General features: G+C 40.8%; 1 protein-coding gene and 1 long non-coding RNA gene across 2 annotated transcripts in view; both read right to left on the bottom strand.

The window, feature by feature from the left end:
• LOC137634545 (uncharacterized) overlaps positions 1-19,472 on the bottom strand; it is a 469,969-nt gene that overhangs the window by 254,741 nt on the left and 195,756 nt on the right. The window lies entirely within an intron of this gene.
• LOC137634297 (uncharacterized) overlaps positions 844-19,472 on the bottom strand; it is a 23,322-nt gene continuing 4,693 nt past the window's right edge. The window contains exons 2-3 of the long non-coding RNA XR_011042503.1: positions 3,247-3,399; positions 844-890 (exon numbers count right to left, since the gene is read on the bottom strand). This is a non-coding gene — a long non-coding RNA (uncharacterized lncRNA). The remainder of the gene's footprint in view (positions 891-3,246; positions 3,400-19,472) is intronic.

Below are 19,472 nucleotides of genomic sequence, written 5' to 3'. Positions count from 1 at the left end.
AAAAAATAGCAAAGGAAAAAATACAAACAAGAATGATGCCAAGGTTAAGGTTAATGCTAATGGCTATGCCTTCTCCATCATAAGGATCAATATTTCACAGTATACTTGAAGTTTTATTCCAACTGTGACCAAGTTGTGGAATGATCTTTCTCGTCAGGTAGTTGAATTGGTGGAACTTCAATTACAGCAAATGTTTTTATGTTGAACAAGCTGACATAAATCTCTCTATAGTTTATATATAAAGATATGTTTTACTGTTCATAAAGTGTTTTAATTGCTCATTACTTCTTTCCTCACTGGGCAATTATTTCCTAATGAAACTCTTGGGCTTATACTATCCTGCTCTTCAAAACGAGTTGTAGCTTAGCTAATACTAGTACTGTATTAATAATAATAATAATAATAATAATAATAATAATAATAATAATAATAATAATAATAATAATGGGGGCACATTATACAGAGGGTGTCAATGTGCAATGGATTATTTGCTTTTTATTAAGGCGGTAGTGGAACTTGAAGTAGAAGACAAAAGCACTATTTATGTTACCTTGGAGACACACTGGACTGTCAAGTTAGGTTAGGTTCAAGCCAAGTTGAGATGACAGTAAGGATGAGTAGAGTAGCAGGGAAGAAATAAAAATTGCCAGACTTTCTTTAAATGTCACATAAGTAGAAAAATTACTTACAAGGCAAGTACACTAAACAAGACCTGCACTCTACACTGCAGAAACATTGGCCATGGAACTATAACCTCTCAAATTTAAGACTTTATAGAAGAAAATATGAAAGCAAAGTATCAAGGATGCACATGCAGAAGGAAAACACAAAAGCGGAACACTCACCATGGATTACGTTCAAACTTTGTTTCGACTCCTCCATTTATCAGCCTGTAAAGTAAATACAAAGGTAAGTACAAAGCCAATTCAATTATTGTACTATATATTATTTCTATACTTTCCAACGTACATCTTAAAATTCCACTACGCCTTTACAGCAGTAATAACAAAATGACAAAGATAGAAAGTGATCCAAAGAGTAACGAAAGTTATGAATGACAAAGTTGATGATGCATGTCTACATTTTATATGTTCATCACTTAAATATTTTCTCCTATGAATGTAGATAAAATTTCCTGCTTCTCTATCCTTTTTATTATTTAGAAAACCTTGATTTATGAAAAGAGAAAATAACTGAAAAATATAAATTGTACATTCAAGCATCTTTATTAAGTGTTACAAACCACTTACTCGAAGAAGCACTTACTAATTAAATGCCTCAACACATACAAACCACTACTTTAAGAGCTTTTGGATCAAGTTCATGAAGGGTAAAAGCAGAACAAATTCTTCCCTATGTTTCAGAGGTCAAAGTAAAGTTTGTGCATTTACAATAGTGACAAAGACAGAAAACAATGATTTTGTGCCAAGACAACTAACCAAAAGGATCACAGATACTGTAGGCTATACCCAGCAAGGGAGGCCTGGTGAAAGAATTGTGGATGCTAGTTGTATTCAATGAAAAATAATGAACAGTTAGAAGCAGCTAATAGTTAAGTAGCACAGGCTCTTATTTGGAAAAAATAAAATTAGACCTCAAAGTTCAAACTTCAGCAAATATTTTTATGTTGAACGCCTGACTCGAGTCTCTCCTTATAGTTTATAAATCTAAGTTAATGTTCTTAAAATATTTTATATTAATCACTCATTAGTTATCTTTTTCACTTATTTCTTTATTTCCTTTCTTCACTAAGCTATTTTCCTTGTTGGAGCCCTTGGGCTTATAGCATCCTGCTTTTTCAAATAGGGTTGTAGCTTAGCTGCTAATAATAATAATAATTACAATAACAATAATAATACTTAATAATACTATTAATAATACTATTAATAATACTGATAATAAATGGTAATTATAGAAAAATATGTACCGGAATAGATGCAAAAATGTAAAAGGGATAATATTAAATATAAAATAGGAGGAAATAAAAGTATTAAATGAAGAATTCATAGAAAAATACCAATGTAAACTTTACCACTCTGTACTTGCTGTGGACAATAAGTAGGGTAAAGAATGCAGTACTGCATAACAAAATTATTTCTTGATGACCAAAATGTACAAGAGCTACTAGTGAACAGTAGTGGAAGGAGCCTGACCATCTCGGGGGGAAAAGATGAATGAAACTTTGGCAGACTATCAACAAGATATAAATTGGATTATTAGGTGGGTACTTAATTTATAAGAAAAGATCTGTGTTGAGAAATTGTCAAAATCAACAATATTGGATGCCAATACAAAAACATGATTTATACAGTACTATGAACTTCAGACTACTTATTTTAGATCAATACGTAGAGGTAAAGAATACGGAAGTATTATAGCCATGTAGAATGCCACTTTAGGTTTACATAAATACAAATATTATGCAATAGAAATTAATAATTTGAATGGTTCATGGAGCTTGCATAAGGTCTAGTTGACAATCTCGTACCATATATTTCACTGACAAGGATGATAAAATCCCATACACATTTCTTTGCAGTGGGTCCTACAGAAATCAACTAAATTAGATCTTATGTAAAATATCAAGTTCCAAATTCAGTTCTTCCATTTTAAGTTAAGGTAAAGAAACACTACATATACACATGTATTGTTCAATAAGCAAGAAAATTATGTGCACTAAGCGTCTGTTTTACGCTGCACCCACCTGATTAAAAAGTCTAAATAGTAAATTGTCTAAAAGTCCTAAGGTTGAAACAGCAGCACTAGTTTTTTTTATTAAACTGGTGAATTAATGGGGGCAAATATTCATGATTCTGATGTGGAAACGGGTCGACTTTGGTAAACAGATTTAGCCAGGCAATATTAACAGACCCACTATACGAAACTTTTCTAGTATCAAGTCTTTTATTATGAAAAGAGCTTGACAATATTGCATATTACACAGATAAAATTATCTACTTTCACTGGGTTGTCATTAGCATTTCTTCTTGCAAACTAAAATATAATCTGTCTAATACATGGTCTTCACAATTCTATACATTGCAATGTCTTTATTGAATTTGTCTTTAATACTTCTCAGAAGTACCTAAAATCACAAACAAACTAATCAAATAAACTAATAGTGTTAACATTTACATAGTGGACTTTTTGAGAGAGAGAGAGAGAGAGAGAGAGAGAGAGAGAGAGAGAGAGAGAGAGAGAGAGAGAGAGAGATTCCTAGCAATAAAGATGTAAATTGATACTCACTATGCTTTTTTGAGACTTCTCGTTATCCAGCCCTTTCAGATCCCTAAGGTATTTCTTTCCCCCTCTCACCGGTTGAAACCTTTTTTTCAAAATATTAAGAATAAGATGAAGTTCTTCGATTCTATGGCCTTCAGCAATGACAATCTTCACCACCTGTAAATGAGAAAAAAAAAAAACGTCTATCTCTGTCGCTTGACAAACAATATTAAAAAATGATCTTGCTAAAATGATAACATTGATCCAAGTACATAACTTGTTCATGGTGTCTGTACATTTAAATCAACACATGAAACAAAACCACCTTTTAACGAGTACAAACTAATCTCAGATTAATTTTTGTACCAGAAAACATTTCAAAGGAGAACCTGTACCATGATCTTCCATGTGTTTGGTTAGAGTTATCTTGCTTGAGGGTACACTCAGGCACACTATTTTAAATTATTATTATTATTATTATTATTATTATTATTATTATTATTATTATTATTATTATTATTATTATTATTATTATTATTATCTAAGCAACAACCCTAGTTGGAAAAGCAGGGTGCTACAACCCCAAGGGCTCCTACAGAGAAAAATAGCCTTGAGTAAAGGAAACAAGGAAATAAACTATATGAGAAGATATGAACAATTAAAACAAAATATTTTAAGAAAATTAACATTGAAACATCTTTCATATATAAATTATAAAGGGGCTTAAGTCAGCTTGTTCAACACAAAAACATTTTCAGCAAGTTTCTTTATTTCCTTTTCTCAATGGACTACTTGCCGTAACGGTTGTATAGCATCCTGATTTCCCAACTAGGGTTGTAGCTTAGCTAGTAATAACAAAGATAATAAAAAACAGAAAAGTAGGGTTTATAAAAGCTTAAATTTATAAGGCTAATGAATATGAAAAATTGTAAAAGGGGAAAAACATCTTGAATATATGCATCTACTTTACAGCTCTTCAGCTATCTTAGAGGGTGCTTAGAACATTACACCAAGATAGGTGAAAGATTACTGTACTGTGGAGTTAAATGGTACCTTTACTAAGAGGATGAGAGAGAACAAATGCCGTTGGGCTTGCATTAAAAGAATAAGGACAATGTGATAGAGAAGGAAAATTGAACATTAATTCTAGATTAATCGATAAGCTAAAATAGATGGCAATAACAGTTTTAGGTTGTTTACGGTTATCAAAAGGATTATTTTGTGTGAAAATTGCACCATAACATCTAAAAGAGTTGTTCACAAATTGACCACCACCACAATGTAAGGATGCAAATTAATGAAGAGAACAGTGTTGCTTTGACTATAACAATACAGCATGACAAGAGAAGATGCAAGTCTTTGAGGTCACAGGGGGAAAGGGTTTGATATAAGGGTGATGTATTTGGACATAGCCTACTTACAAAACTAATGAGGCTCCCAAGAGCATGCCTTCAATTGAGAGTTGACAGAAAAACGGATTTTGAGCGAAGCCATGTCGTCCTGATGGATATTCCTGATGGAAGGTTCCTATAAGTAGCTTTTTAAGGGATATTTGCTACAGTGATATTCCAAGAGAATTTACCTTTAGGTCTCCAGAATTCTAACTCCTGGTGCGAATATCCTTAAAATTTCTCTTAAGGATATCGCATAAATCAGGGGACGTATATCTTGATACGACACATAGCAATCTTCACCCCGAATAGCGTTTTCGCTTTGAGGGGGAAAGTGGCAAAAATAGAAGGGGAGCCGTTATCAAGTTACCCTTCCTCCCGTACTACTATGGAGTATCTAGATGGTGCTGTATCCAAGATAGCGCATTATTCCTTGTAGCGTTGAGCATGGTGCTACAGATATAGTAACTTCGGGAGGGATCCTGCCAAGGCCTTTTCTGTAGAAAAGGAGGGCGGGTCCATCAGGACGACATGGCTATCTCACCCAAAAATAGATTTTTTGCTTCGCTCAAAATCCGTGTTTTGGGCTCAAGCCATGTCGTCCTGATGGAAGCTTACCAGAAAATTACTAGAAAGTACTGTATCTGTGGATTTTTAAAGTACCTTGACCTTGGGACAATTTTTTCCTATGGTCATCCAGACCATTGAGACATATGACGTTACCGTTATACGTCCTTACTGCTAAACATAAACCATGTTAGTGCTTCCTGACCCCTGCAGGGAAGAGTCATACTAGACTTAGGAAAGGAGTCCCAAGGTTTGCATATAATGTATGAACAAACATAGCATCAACTACATACAGGTCTCACTGTTTGTATAACGTATTGGAACAAACATTACTAGATAATGTTTGCATCACATATAAGAACAAGGGTATTAGCTATACGTAATGCTTGAGTTCGTGCACTTGCTTCGCATAATGATTGTAGAACACTTTGGATGACTTCCATCCAGTGCATGAGCGAAGACGCTCAAAGTCCATATACTGAAAAAAGGTCAGTGATGAGGCGATTTTCCTTGGATCATGACCTACGGGTGTACTGTCAGGATCCGCTCTGCAAATAAAATGGGTGATTTTCGCCCTAAGTTGTTTTAGGGAAAGGTTTGATCCTGAAGTTTCTCCTTTAAAGAGCTGTCCTCCCCTGAAGTCTGAAGTTCTTCGAAGATAGACCTTTAGACACTCCACTCGACACAGCGAAACATCTTCCTTCAGAGGGCAGATTCTCCAGGGACCCCATCTCTTGGTGGGTAGCTCGTTCATAGCGAGAAATGTTGGATCAGGAAAAAGATTCAGCTCTCCCACTTCTGTGAACTGAATATGGCCCTTATCTCTGGATAAGACCACTGTTCCAGAGGGTCCTCTTATGGGGCCACATAATGAGGTAGCTTCTTCTTATCGCTCGTCGCAAAGAAGTCGATCTGCAGTTCCGGGACTTGACGTAAGATGAAGGAGGGTGAGTCTGCGTCTAGGGACCATTCTGACTATCGGCATGAGCCTGGATAGAGCGTCCGCCGTCTCATTGTGGAACCCTTGAAGGTGAACTGCTGACAAATGCCATCTCTTCTTTTCCGCTAGGCAGAAGATGGACAATATCACTTGGTTGATTTGGGGCGATCTCGAGCCTTGACGATTCAGACATCTCACTATCACCTCGCTGTCCAGGATCAGTCTTATATGGGCTGATTTGCGAGGGGAGAGTTTCTTCAGCGTCAGTAAGACTGCCATGGCCTCTAAAATGTTGATGTGGAAGGTCTTGAATAGCGAAGACAAAGTCCCTTGGACTTTTCATTGATGGGAGTGACCTCCCCATTCTTCCTTCGAGGCATCCGTATGGATCGTGACTGAAGGTGGAGGTGGTTGCAAGGGCACAGTCCTCCTTAGGTTCTTGGCCTTCGACCATGGCTTGAGAAGTGATCGTAGCAGGGTCGGTATCGGCCTTCTTAGATCTCTTCGAGCGTTTGATGCGTATCTTCTCCAGACTCCTGACGTATCTTTTAGCTGTGCTTTTAGCACTGGGTCTGTCACTGATGCAAACTGGAGAGAGCCCAGTACTCTTTCCTGATGGCATCTTGAGATCCTGTCGGATTTCAGTAGTCTCTTGACAGATCCTGCTATCTCTCTCCTCTCCCCTGGGGGAATGGAGAGACGGTGTGACTAAGTTCCAAAGGATTCAGAGCCATTGAAACTCTTGAGCTGAAGATAGTCAAGACTTCTTGACATTAATCTTGAATCCCAGATGTTCCAGGAACTGGATCACTTCCTTGGATGCTTGCATACACTCCGTCCTGGATGCTGCCCACACCAGCCAGTCGTCCAGGTCCGCAACTACCTGGATACCTAGGTGTAGTTGTTGAATGAATGCATCTGCAAGTTTTGTGAAAATCCTTGGGGCTATGTTTAGTCCGAAGGGCATGGCTCTGAAGACATACTTCTTCTGTAGCCTGAATCTTAGGTAAGAGGAGAGGGGGCGGTTGACTGGAATATGCCAGTAGGCATCTGCCAGGTCTATCGAGACTGTGTACGCCCCTTTTGGTAACAGGGTCCTTATGTGTTGAAGGGTTAACATCCTAAACTTGTTGTTTTCTATGAACTTGTTGAGTGGTGACAAGTCAAGAATGACTCTGAGGTTGTCTGAGTCCTTCTTGGGAACACAAAACAGCCTTCCTTGGAATTTGATGGACTTTGCTCTCCTTATCACCCGCTTGCTCAAAAGTTCTAGGGTGTATTCTTCCAGTAAGGGGGTGGAGTGTTGGAAGAATTGAGGAAATGGTGGTAGAGCCTCACTCCAGCTCCATCCAAGTCCGTTCTTGATTAGGCTGTGGGCCCAAGGATCGAAGGTCCAACGATCCTGAAATTGTTGGAGTCTCCCTCCTACCTACCTGAAGCAACACATTGCTTCTGATTTCCGGAGGATTTACCTCCTTGACCACGTCCTCCCTTACCACCTTTACCTCTTAGGGGTATCTAGAGGAGCCCCGTTTAGACCCTCTACACTTGGGACGAAAGGTAGTGGTCTGCCTCTCAAATGCAGGGTTGAATGCTGGTGACTGAGCAACCAGCTGCTGAGGCACCATCTGATAGGTTGTTGGGGGTTGAGCCACCATCTGGGGCATCGCAGTCATGGCAACTGTGGGATGATGTTGTTGTTGTTGCTGTCTGGCAGGGCGAGAGGGCAACCTAGGTCTTTTTGTCTTCCTCTTAGGCTGGGGACCCTCATCCGGGGAAGACTTTCTCTTCGCTGACATGCCCCACTTCTGGAGAAGGTTTCTATTCTCTGTGGCGGCCTTGTCTACAACTTCCTTGCCACTTCACTCGGGAAGAGGTCCTTACCCCAGATATTGGAAGCTATCAGCTTCCTGGGTTCGTGCTTTACTGATGCAGAAGCCAACACGAACTCCCTACGTGCTCTTCTGGCTTTGACAAAGCCATACAGGTCCTTGACCACAGTAGCCAAATGCATTTTGGCCATGACCATGTTCATATCTGGGGTTTTACTATTGCTTGCCATCATCTCTAGGCAGTTCTGCAGAGATAGGGATGCGGCAAGTCTTTCTTTTGTCTCTTGCTCCTTACGCAAGAGAAAGTCAGACAGCTTAGGGAGATTTTCGCTGAACGGACGTCCAGCGATATCTGCCTCCAACTTCCAAACTGAAAAGGTAAGGTGAAGTTCCTTCCAGTCCTTATCTTCCATGGGCAGGGCTAAAGATAATGGTCTACACTCGAGTGTAGGGCAAGGTTTGCCTGCCTCTAGTGCCTTCATTGCAGCTTTAAAACCTTTCAATGTAAAGGGAAAGGCTAACGAAGCTGGAGCAAGAAAGGTGGGATGCTTCTTGCTAAGGGCTGACACCTTAGAGTTAGTGTAGCCCTTCTGCTTCAGGCTACTTGACAAAAGAGCCTGAGCCTTATCATGGTCAAGTACTATGACCTTCTTAGGTTCCGTCTCCTCCTTCGATGTTGGTTCCAGCCTCAGACGCATGAGGCAGTCTGGGTAGGCTTGGAAACTAGGCCAGAAGTCAACATCTTCGATAGGGATGGTCCCCAACTTCTCTGAAATAAAGATCTTGCCATTAGTAGCCTGTCTCACATCATCCGATGGAGGGGCAGAAGATGTCGAAGGTAATGGCTCACTAGCCGGAACGGACGAAGGGACTCCGATTCGACCTCATCATCATCATCTTCAGGAGTCAAGGTGGACTCCTCCTCGAGACCTTCCGCTAGAAGGTCCCTCTCGGTGTCCTCAGACATCCTCTCTTCCTGATGGATGTCCATGCCTTGCATTGCGCCGTATCTACGGCAATCTGGATGCAAGGAATCTCAGGTCGTGGCTGGAGTATGACAGCTTCCATACCCGCTTTTGGGAATAGCAAGGAGCGCATCCGTTCGCTCGGAAGGTAAGGTCCCGTGGCGTTCTTCTGAAAGCCATGAACCCATCTGCACAGCTTTTATCATGCTGCATCCCTTGACTCCACTGACTTGGGGTCTTCAAAAGCCTCAGTAACCAAGGCCTTGCAAATCTTGCAATCCTGGGGGTCCCAGTACCGTAGAGGTCCCTTGGAAGTGGTGCAGGAGGCATGAGCTCTGCACTCGGGATGGCCACAGAAGTCTTTGCTCCTGACGTTGCAGAAGACTACTTGGCACTTCAGTTGGTCCTCCTGTAAAGAGAGGAAAAATAAATGAGTATGCGGTAATTTATCTCACCTGATAAACAACTGTATATAATATTATTATTAATATTTTAACATTATAGCTTAGAAAAGACAAGCTAGAAAGGAACTAGGATAGACACATACTTGTGTTTCCTGCCCAGCTAATTGCTGTGACCTCCCCCAAAATTAAAGCCCAGAGTTTTCCTATTCAGGAAACCCAAGGGAAGGGTACAAACCCCTAGGGGTAGATAAGTGTAACTTAACACTGACCCTTCCCAAGGTTTTAATAATATGGGATAAATAGTAATTGATCATCTATCAATTTCTTGAAAGAACTACTGTATAATATATACTATAGTTTTCTGTCTGCAGTATGATCTATACTGCAAATATACTGGCTACTGTATAATCATATACTGTACGGCTAAGCTGGCCCCTGGCAGCACGATCCAGCCGGCGTCTCGCCGGCTGGGGTAGGCTGGCGTCTCGCCGGCTGGGGTAGTACCTGGCGGCACCGGCCCAGTCGGCATGTTGCCAGCTGGGTTAGTACCTGACGGCACCAGCCCAGCCGGCCGGGTTAGTACCTGGCAGCACTAGCTGACAGAGAGAGCAAAAGCATGGAGTGAAGGGTTACCTTATCTATGTATGTTTACAATAAATAAGGGTGTAAGTATATAACCTTACTGCCTTCCTCCAGAACGAGGATTCAAATGAAGGGGAGAATGTATCATTCAGGCTTCCATCTAACCACAAAACCGTTGGCGGTCACTGCCGGTCCCGGGTATGTGGATGGCAGTCCAAGAGAGGACTGAAGAACACTACAGAATAGGGGTCTCCCACCGGCAGCCGCCACCGCCGGCACAGTTTTTTTCCCGGAGCCTTGCGCCCATAAGGGAAGATTGAGCGACTAAACAGCTGCTATGTAGGAGCCCCAGCTGGCCCCACAACTCGCCGGCAAGCGGTGAGATTGCAGGATGACGGCCAAAGGGTTGCGATGGCTAGGCCATCGCTAAAGGACAGAGGGGGCAGGGAAAAAGGGTCCTGTATAAAGTGTGGAAGGCGGCGGCAGGGTTGCCACCCCTACCACGCAAAGAGGAAACTCTGTTTCAATATCGGCGCCATCCTAGGCAGCAGAAGAATATCTATTCCCCAGCCTAGGGTCTGCCGAAATGGTGTTAAGAGGAGGCGGCAAGATTGCCGCCGTCTCTCAACAGGGAAGAAACATCGTTTCAGTGTCGGCGCCATTCTAGGTGGCAGAAGAATGTCTATTCTTCAGCCTAGGGTCTGCCAACACAGGACTAGTCTTCTAGACCGCAGTGGAGAAGGTGGCGGCATCATACAACCACTTCAAGTGCGGCCTAGGGAGGCATAGCCTCCTATGCCGGCAGCAGAAGCCGGCAGGGGAGTGACTACTCACCCTGCTGCTCTGCCGTCAACAAAGACTGAATACTCCGAGGTTCTGTCAAGAAACCCAAATCCGGCTACTCGGCGGCAAGGGTAAGAGACAGAAAACCCTAGCCTAGTCAAGCCCGAGTGTCTACTCTATGGCAGGACCAAATTAGGGCTGTCGCCAGGGCGGCACTCAGAGGGAGAAGAGATTACCCCTAAATCTCCACTGGAGACGAGTATCGAGTTATATAATAATTCTAGGAGATATCCGTCTCCTTATGAATTGATAAAACGATACACGAGGGTAAACCGGGAACATGTATGAAAGTATACTAAAGCGCATAGGCTAGCTAGCCTAGCACAGGGTGAGACTCCAGTTACCTATATTACCGAAACTCTAACGTATACGATCGAAAGGAAGAGGAAATGTATGCAATGTTATGTATAAATCTTTACAAGTATAATGTGCCTAAATAGCTTATATTTTATTAATGCTATTAACACTAGGAAAGTAGACTTATATCATGCATGATAGTAAACTGAAGCGAGTAGGCTAGGAAGCCTAGTGCGGGCGAGGTTCGGTTACCTAAATCGCCAAAACTCTAAAGAATACAATCGACATATGTATCATACTAGTATTACTTTAATTGAATAGCCTCAAAATACAAATGCTATTACGACCGGGAATGTCGTTCGACTAACTAAATAACACATGCGTTATGAACGACAGCACCCAAGGTGCCTACGGTGACCGGCTAAGCTCCAAACACTTAAAATTACTCTAATTTCACTGTGAAGCAGGAACTAAAAATTATATACTGTAAAGAAGAAATACTCAACTTTCCAGAGGCAGAAGAGGCTGGAGATTGCATTGTAAAATCCGTAATATCGAGCATAAGCTACGAATATAGGAATAATGCGCTATCTTGGATACAGCGTCATCTAGATACTCAATAGTAGTACGGGAGGAAGGGTACCTTGATAACGGCTCCCCTTCTATTTTTTGCCACTTTTCCCCTCGAGGCGAAAACGCTATTCGGGGTGAAGATTGATATGTGTCGTATCAAGATATACGTCCCCTGATTTATGCGATATCCTTAAGAGAAATTTTAAGGATATTCGCACCAGGAGTTAGAATTCTGGAGACCTAAAGGTAAATTCTCTGGGAATATCACTAGCAAATATCCCTTAGAAAGCTACATATAGGAACCTTCCATCAGGAATATCCATCAGGACGACATGGCTTGAGCCCAAAAAACACATGTAACACCCAAGTACTGTATTGCTTAACGAAAGGAAACACGGATTTTGAGCGAAGCGAAAAATCTATTTTTGGGTGAAATGGCCATGACGTCCTGATGGAAGGTTCCTTTACTAGCTTCCCAAAGGTATATATGACTACAGTGATATTCCCAGAGAATCAAACCAAAGGTTTCACAGAATTCTAACTTCTGGCGCGAGTACCCTTAAGATTTACTCTCAAGGATATCGTATATAATCAGGGGACGTATTCTTGACACGCCACATGGCAATCTGCATCCCGAATAGCCTTTACGCTTCGAGGGGGATACGTGGCAGAATTAGAGGGGTAGCCGCATCAGAGGATACCCTGGTTCCCCTACTACAATCGTATCACAACCGCACCAATTCCCTCTGGCGGTCATTCCTTGTAGCGTTGAGCATGGTGCTACAGATACAGTAGTTCGGGAGGGAAACTGTGAAGATCTTTTCTTAGAAAAGAAGGGTGGGTCCATCAGGACATCATGGCCATCTCACCCAAAAATAGATTCGTTTTTTGGGCTCAAGCCATGACGTCCTGATGGAAGCATACCAGAGAATTAATGTATCTTTGGATTTTCATCAGTGCCTTAACCTTGGGACAATATTTCTACGGCCAAAAGGGCCAATTGAGACAAATGACGTTACCGTTATCCGTCATTATCACTAAGTATAACAATGTTAGCACTTCCTGCCCCCTGCAGGGAAGAGTCATTTTAGACGGTAGAAAAGGGGCTCAAGGTAGCATATATTGTATGAACAAACATAAGTATACACTGAGAATACAAACGGTCTCAGGGTTTGTATATATTGCCGAACCAATATCAGTGTCCCCATCCGTTGTTTGTAAGCATACAATGATATGAGAAATACTTACATGAGTAAGTCAAGGAACTCTGGCATCTTAAACATGCAATTGTTGGGCTTATTAGGACGCAACTGCATTTTAATAGACATTTATTTCTAATAAATGACTACATGCTAAATGAATGTAGCATGATAAGGAAATTATACAAGAGACATATACAGAAATTAATGTTCCCTTTTTTGAAAGGGGAAGAAATGATGAGTGCCACTGAAGAAAAGCTCTTTTAATAAGACTTCTCTTTATAATTTCTGTACATGAAATAGTCTAACAACACTGTGTACTATGTTATCTGTATAATTTCACACCTGAGATTCTGAACAGATTTGGTGTTACCTTAGCAACCCTTATTCAAAGGGAGATCACACGAAAAATGCTGACCCCTTCTCCTTTTAATTGATAGTCCCAATCAATTGACTGTTCATCACAGAGCTAGACGACAGGGTCCAAAATACCACCTACCGCCACCACATAATGCTTCAATTCATAGACTTGCTTAGCATAGTGTCTGTAAGACACTGGACAACCTCCGTCCAGTAAAGAAGCGAAGAGGCTTAAGTCCACACACTGAAAAGTTCAGTGATGAAGCAATTTTTCTCGGATCACTATCTGCAGGAGTACTGTCAGGATCCGCTCCGCGAATAACGTAGGTGAGCTTCGCCCTCGGTTGTAGGGATAATTTGATCCAGAGGTTTCTCCTGTAAAGAGCTGTTTCTCCTGAAGTCTGAAGTTCTACAAAGATAGACCTTAGGCACTCTAGCAGACATAGAGAGACATCTTCCTTCAGTGGGCAGATTCTCCAGGAACCCCACCTCTTAGTGGGTAGCTCGTCCTTAGCGAGAAAGGTTGGATCAGGAAAGAGATGCAGTTCTCCCATTTAATGTGGCCCTCATCCCCAGATAGGGCCACTATTTCACTAACTCTAGCCCCAGAGGCTATAGCGAACAGAAAAATAACATTTTGGGTTAGATCCTTGAGGGAACAATCCTCATTGTTCACAGGTGAGGCATAATGTAGGACCTTGTCCAAAGACCACGAGATGGGCTTTGGTGGTGCTGCAGGCCTAAGCCTGCACATGTCTTTGGAATCTTATTAAAGATTTCATTCGTCAGATCCACTTAAAGGGCATATAGAAGAGGTCTAGTCGAGGCTGATTTGCACATAGATATTGGTCCATGGATCTAAAGATCCAATCAAGGGACCTCTCTCGCAAAGCCGGCCACACTCTTGGTGCTTACTCAAGGGTTCATATGGGGACAGGGCCGAGGAACCAATCTTCTCATAGTATCAAAGGATGCACTGCCTCCTTTCTCAAAGGCCATCGTGCTGTTGGCCGCCAGACCTTGATTATAAGGGTGGACAGAGAAGGACAGGCAGAAGATCATGAGATTCCTTTCGGTTCTTTTCCCAAGAAGACTCGTATTGTCTTCTAGTTGACTAGACTTGTATTCTTTTACGAATTCTATTTTGCCTTTCGAGATCCCAAGTCTTTTTCCTAACTGTTAGGGCAAAGAATTCATAAGATGAAGGGATCGGGTGCTCTGTGAAAATCGAAGGCAGAAAACTTCTGAACCTCCTGGATAATCCTAGGTGCAGAACTAGGACCAGCCTCAGCCTCAGTTCCTTCATTACAGGGAACGGGGTGCTCTTGGGCTACCTGGGAGCCAACAGAGCCCCTCTTCCCTGGAAGGGTCTCAGCATGTAGAGGGACTTCCGAAGGAGATTGGATGGGCTGAACAGGAATTCCTAAGTCCATCCCTTCTATTCTAGAGACATGATGTCTGTTATCCCCACTAGAGGATCCTCGTATGGGGCTATATATCGAGATAGTATCTTGATAACGTTTGTGATGAAGATATCGATCTTCAGCTCGGGGACTTGTTCCCATCTGGGAGGGAATAGGTCTGCGTCCGTGGACCATTCCAACTCTATTGGCTTGAGCCCGAGAAGAGCATCCGCTGTCATCTTGCGGATCATTTATACATGAGCTGCTGATAGGTGCCATTCCCTTAGGGAAGGGATGGCTAACATCACCAAATGAAATGAGACATCCCTTATCCTCGACAGTTTCGACGCCTCATTATTGCTTCAATGCCCCAGATCAGCCTGAGGTGGTCTGATCTGCGTGGAGAGAGTTTCCCCACCCATTACAGGGCTAACATGGCCTACGGGCCTGTGGCCTTTGGTCATTGTAGGGTAAGCGAAGAAAGAACGACCATAATTGGTCCTTTTAGATCTCTTCGAGCATTTGATGTGTATCTTCTCCAGCCCTTAACACATCTTACAGCTGTACTCGTAGCACTGGGTCTGTCATTATCGTGAACTGGAGAGAGTTCAAATCTCCTCCCTGTTAGCGTCTTGGAATCCTGACTGATTACCATAGTCTCTTGACTGACCTTGCGATCTCTTTTTACATCCCCAAGAGAAAGGAGAGTTGGGGTGACCACAGGTTTCAATGGTTTCTTAAAAACATTGAAGCCCCTGAGCTGGAGAGAATCGAGACTTCTTGAAGCTATCTTGCATCCCCGAAGTTCCATGGATGCTCATAGACCAGCCGTTTTGAGTGCTGCCCACCCCAGCCTGTCGTCCAGGTCCTTTGTTGCCTGAACTCCTTCTAGGCTTGGTTTCGCTTGACTGTATCTGCCAATTCCGTGAAGATCCTAGAACTGAATCTAGTCCGACGAGAATCTTATCTAGGATATATGTTATCTTCTGTAACTTGGATCCTAGGTAGGAGGGGAGGGGGTGACTGACTGGAAGTTGCCGATAGACATCTTTCAGGTCTGACCAGACTGCGAACACCCCTTATCGAATAAGGTCCTTATGTTCAGAAGGATTAACATTCTGAACTTGCTGTTTTATTGGAACTTGTTGAGTGGCAACAAGTCCAGAATGACTCAGAGTTTTCTCAAGTCCTTCATGTGAACACCAAACAGCCTTCCTTGGAAATCGATGGACTCTACTTTCCTCACCGCTAGTATGCTCTAGAGCTCTAAGGTATACTCTTCTAGGGGGATTTGAATATAAGAAGAGTTGAGGAAAGGATGGTGGAGGTAATGTCTATTTCCATTCTAGTCTCATCTTGGTTAGGCCTTGGACCCAAGGATCGAAGGCCCAGCGATCCGGAAGGAACCTCCCTCCTACCAAAAGCGTTTGTTTGCTTCGCATGATCAGAAGGTGTACATATCTGACCGTTTGTGGAACAACGGCCATTGTGACTGTGGGATGCTGTTGAACATCCCAAGGAGAACTAAGAAACTTTTCCGTCCTCCTTTTAGGTCATACCTGACCATTTGTTTATATCAGCTTCCTAGTGTTGTGTTTCACTGTAATAGAAGATTCCTTTCTATTGTATAAGGCTTAGGATAAGTACACTGGAAAAGAATAGGAGAGACACATACGTGTGAATCCCTCCAGCCAACTGCTGCAACCTTCGTAACTATTGATTCTAGGGCATCCTCTTTAAGGGGGGGACCAATGGAAGATTCTAGCCCATAAGGATAAAGTAGCGTAAACAGCGCCTACATCCGGGGAATTAATAATGAGAATCAAAGAAACTGATGAGGACTGTTGAACCTAGCAGTACCAGCTGAACTCGGTTGAGTCCCTTGTTAGGCTGGGAGGAACGTAGAGAGTAGAGGTCCCCTTTATTGTTTTGTTTCATTTGTTGATGAAACAACAAAATTGGGGGAAGTGCCTAGGTATATGTATATATATATATATATATATATATATATATATATATATATATATATATATATATGTATATATATATATATATATATATATATATATATATATATATATATATATATATATATATAAATATAGATATAGATATAGATATAGATATAGATATAGATATAGATATAGATATATATATATATATATATATATATATATATATATATATATTATATATATATATATTATATATATATTATATATATATATATATATATATTATATATATATTATATATATATTATATATATATAAATATATAAATAAATATATATATATATATAAATAAATTATATATATATATAAATATATATATATATATAAATATATATATATATATATAAATATATATATATATATATAAATATATATATATATATATATATATATATATATAAGAAAATTTATATAATTAAATATATATACATATAAATATATATATATATATATATAAATTTATATATACAAATTATATATATATATATATATATATATATATATATAAATATATATATATATATATATATATATATATATATTTATATATAAAAATATATATATGTATATATATATATGTATATAAAAATGTATATATAGATATATATAAAAATATCTATAAATATAATATATAAATATAATATATATATATATATAAATATATATAAATATAATATATATATATATATATATATATATAGTTAATAAATATATATATGAATATATATAAATATATATATATATATATATATATATATATATATATATATATATATAAATAAATATATACATACATACATACATATACCAAAGGCACTTCCCCCAATTTTGGGGGGTAGCCGACAACAACAAGAAACAAAACAAAAAGGGGACCTCTACTCTCTACGTTCCTCCAGCCTAACCAGGGACTCAGCCGAGTTCAGCTGGTACTGCTAGGGTGCCACAGCCCAACCTCCCACATTTCCACCACAGATGAAGCTTCATACTGCTGAGTCCCCTACTGCTGCTACCTCCGCGGTCATCTAAGGCACCGGAGGAAGCAGCAGGGCCTACCGGAACTGCGTCACAATCGCTCGCCATTCATTCCTATTTCTAGCAAGCTCTCTTGCCTCTCTCACATCTATCCTCCTATCACCCAGAGCTTTCTTTACACCATCCATCCACCCAAACCTTGGCCTTCCTCTTGTACTTCTCCCATCAACTCTTGCATTCATCACCTTCTTTAGCAGACAGCCATTTTCCATTCTCTCAACATGGCCAAACCACCTCAACACATTCATATCCACTCTAGCCGCTAACTCATTTCTTACACCCGTTCTCACCCTCACCACTTCGTTCCTAACCCTATCTACTCGAGATACACCAGCCATACTCCTCAGACACTTCATCTCAAACACATTCAATTTCTGTCTCTCCATCACTTTCATTCCCCACAACTCCGATCCATACATCACAGTTGGTACAATCACTTTCTCATATAGAACTCTCTTTACATCTATGCCCAATCCTCTATTTTTTACTACTCCCTTAACTGCCCCCAACACTTTGCAACCTTCATTCACTCTCTGACGTACATCTGCTTCCACTCCACCATTTGCTGCAACAACAGACCCCAAGTACTTAAACTGATCCACCTCCTCAAGTAACTCTCCATTCAACATGACATTCAACCTTGCACCACCTTCCCTTCTCGTACATCTCATAACCTTACTCTTACCCACATTAACTCTCAACTTCCTTCTCTCACACACCCTTCCAAATTCTGTCACTAGTCGGTCAAGCTTCTCTTCTGTGTCTGCTACCAGTACAGTATCATCCGCAAACAACAACTGATTTACCTCCCATTCATGATCATTCTCGCCTACCAGTTTTAATCCTCGTCCAAGCACTCTAGCATTCACCTCTCTCACCACTCCATCAACATACAAGTTAAACAACCACGGCGACATCACACATCCCTGTCTCAGCCCCACTCTCACCGGAAACCAATCGCTCACCTCATTTCCTATTCTAACACATGCTTTACTACCTGTGTAGAAACTTTTCACTGCTTGCAACAACCTTCCACCAACTCCATATAACCTCATCACATTCCACATTGCTTCCCTATCAACTCTATCATATGCTTTCTCCAGATCCATAAACGCAACATACACCTCCTTACCTTTTGCTAAATATTTCTCGCATATCTGCCTAACTGTAAAAATCTGATTCATACAACCCCTACCTCTTCTAAAACCACCCTGTACTTCCAAGATTGCATTCTCTGTTTTATCCTTAATCCTATTAATCAGTATTCTACCATACACTTTTCCAACTACACTCAATAAACTAATACCTCTTGAATTACAACACTCATGCACATCTCCCTTACCCTTATATAGTGGTACAATACATGCACAGACCCAATCTACTAGTACCATTGACAACACAAAACACACATTAAACAATCTCACCAACCATTCAAGTACAGTCACACCCCCTTCCTTCAACATCTCAGCTTTCACACCATCCATACCCGATGCTTTTCCTACTCTCGTTTCATCTAGTGCTCTCCTCACTTCCTCTATTGTAATCTCTCTCTCATTCTCATCTCCCATCACTGGCACCTCAACACCTGGAACCGCAATTATATCTGCCTCCCTATCATCCTCAACATTCAGCAAACTTTCAAAATATTCCGCCCACCTTTTCCTTGCCTCCTCTCCTTTTAACAACCTTCCATTTCCATCTTTCACTGTCTCTTCAATTCTTGCGCCGGCCTTCCTTACTCTCTTCACTTCTTTCCAAAACTTCTTCTTATTCTCTTCATATGACTGACCCAATCCCTGACCCCACCTCAGGTCAGCTGCCCTCTTTGCCTCACGTACCTTGCGCTT

Source organism: Palaemon carinicauda, chromosome 44, assembly GCF_036898095.1.
Source record: "Palaemon carinicauda isolate YSFRI2023 chromosome 44, ASM3689809v2, whole genome shotgun sequence".
NCBI lineage: Eukaryota > Metazoa > Arthropoda > Malacostraca > Decapoda > Palaemonidae > Palaemon > Palaemon carinicauda.
Note: the sequence above shows the minus strand (reverse complement) of the source record. Positions and strands in the feature narration are given on the sequence as shown.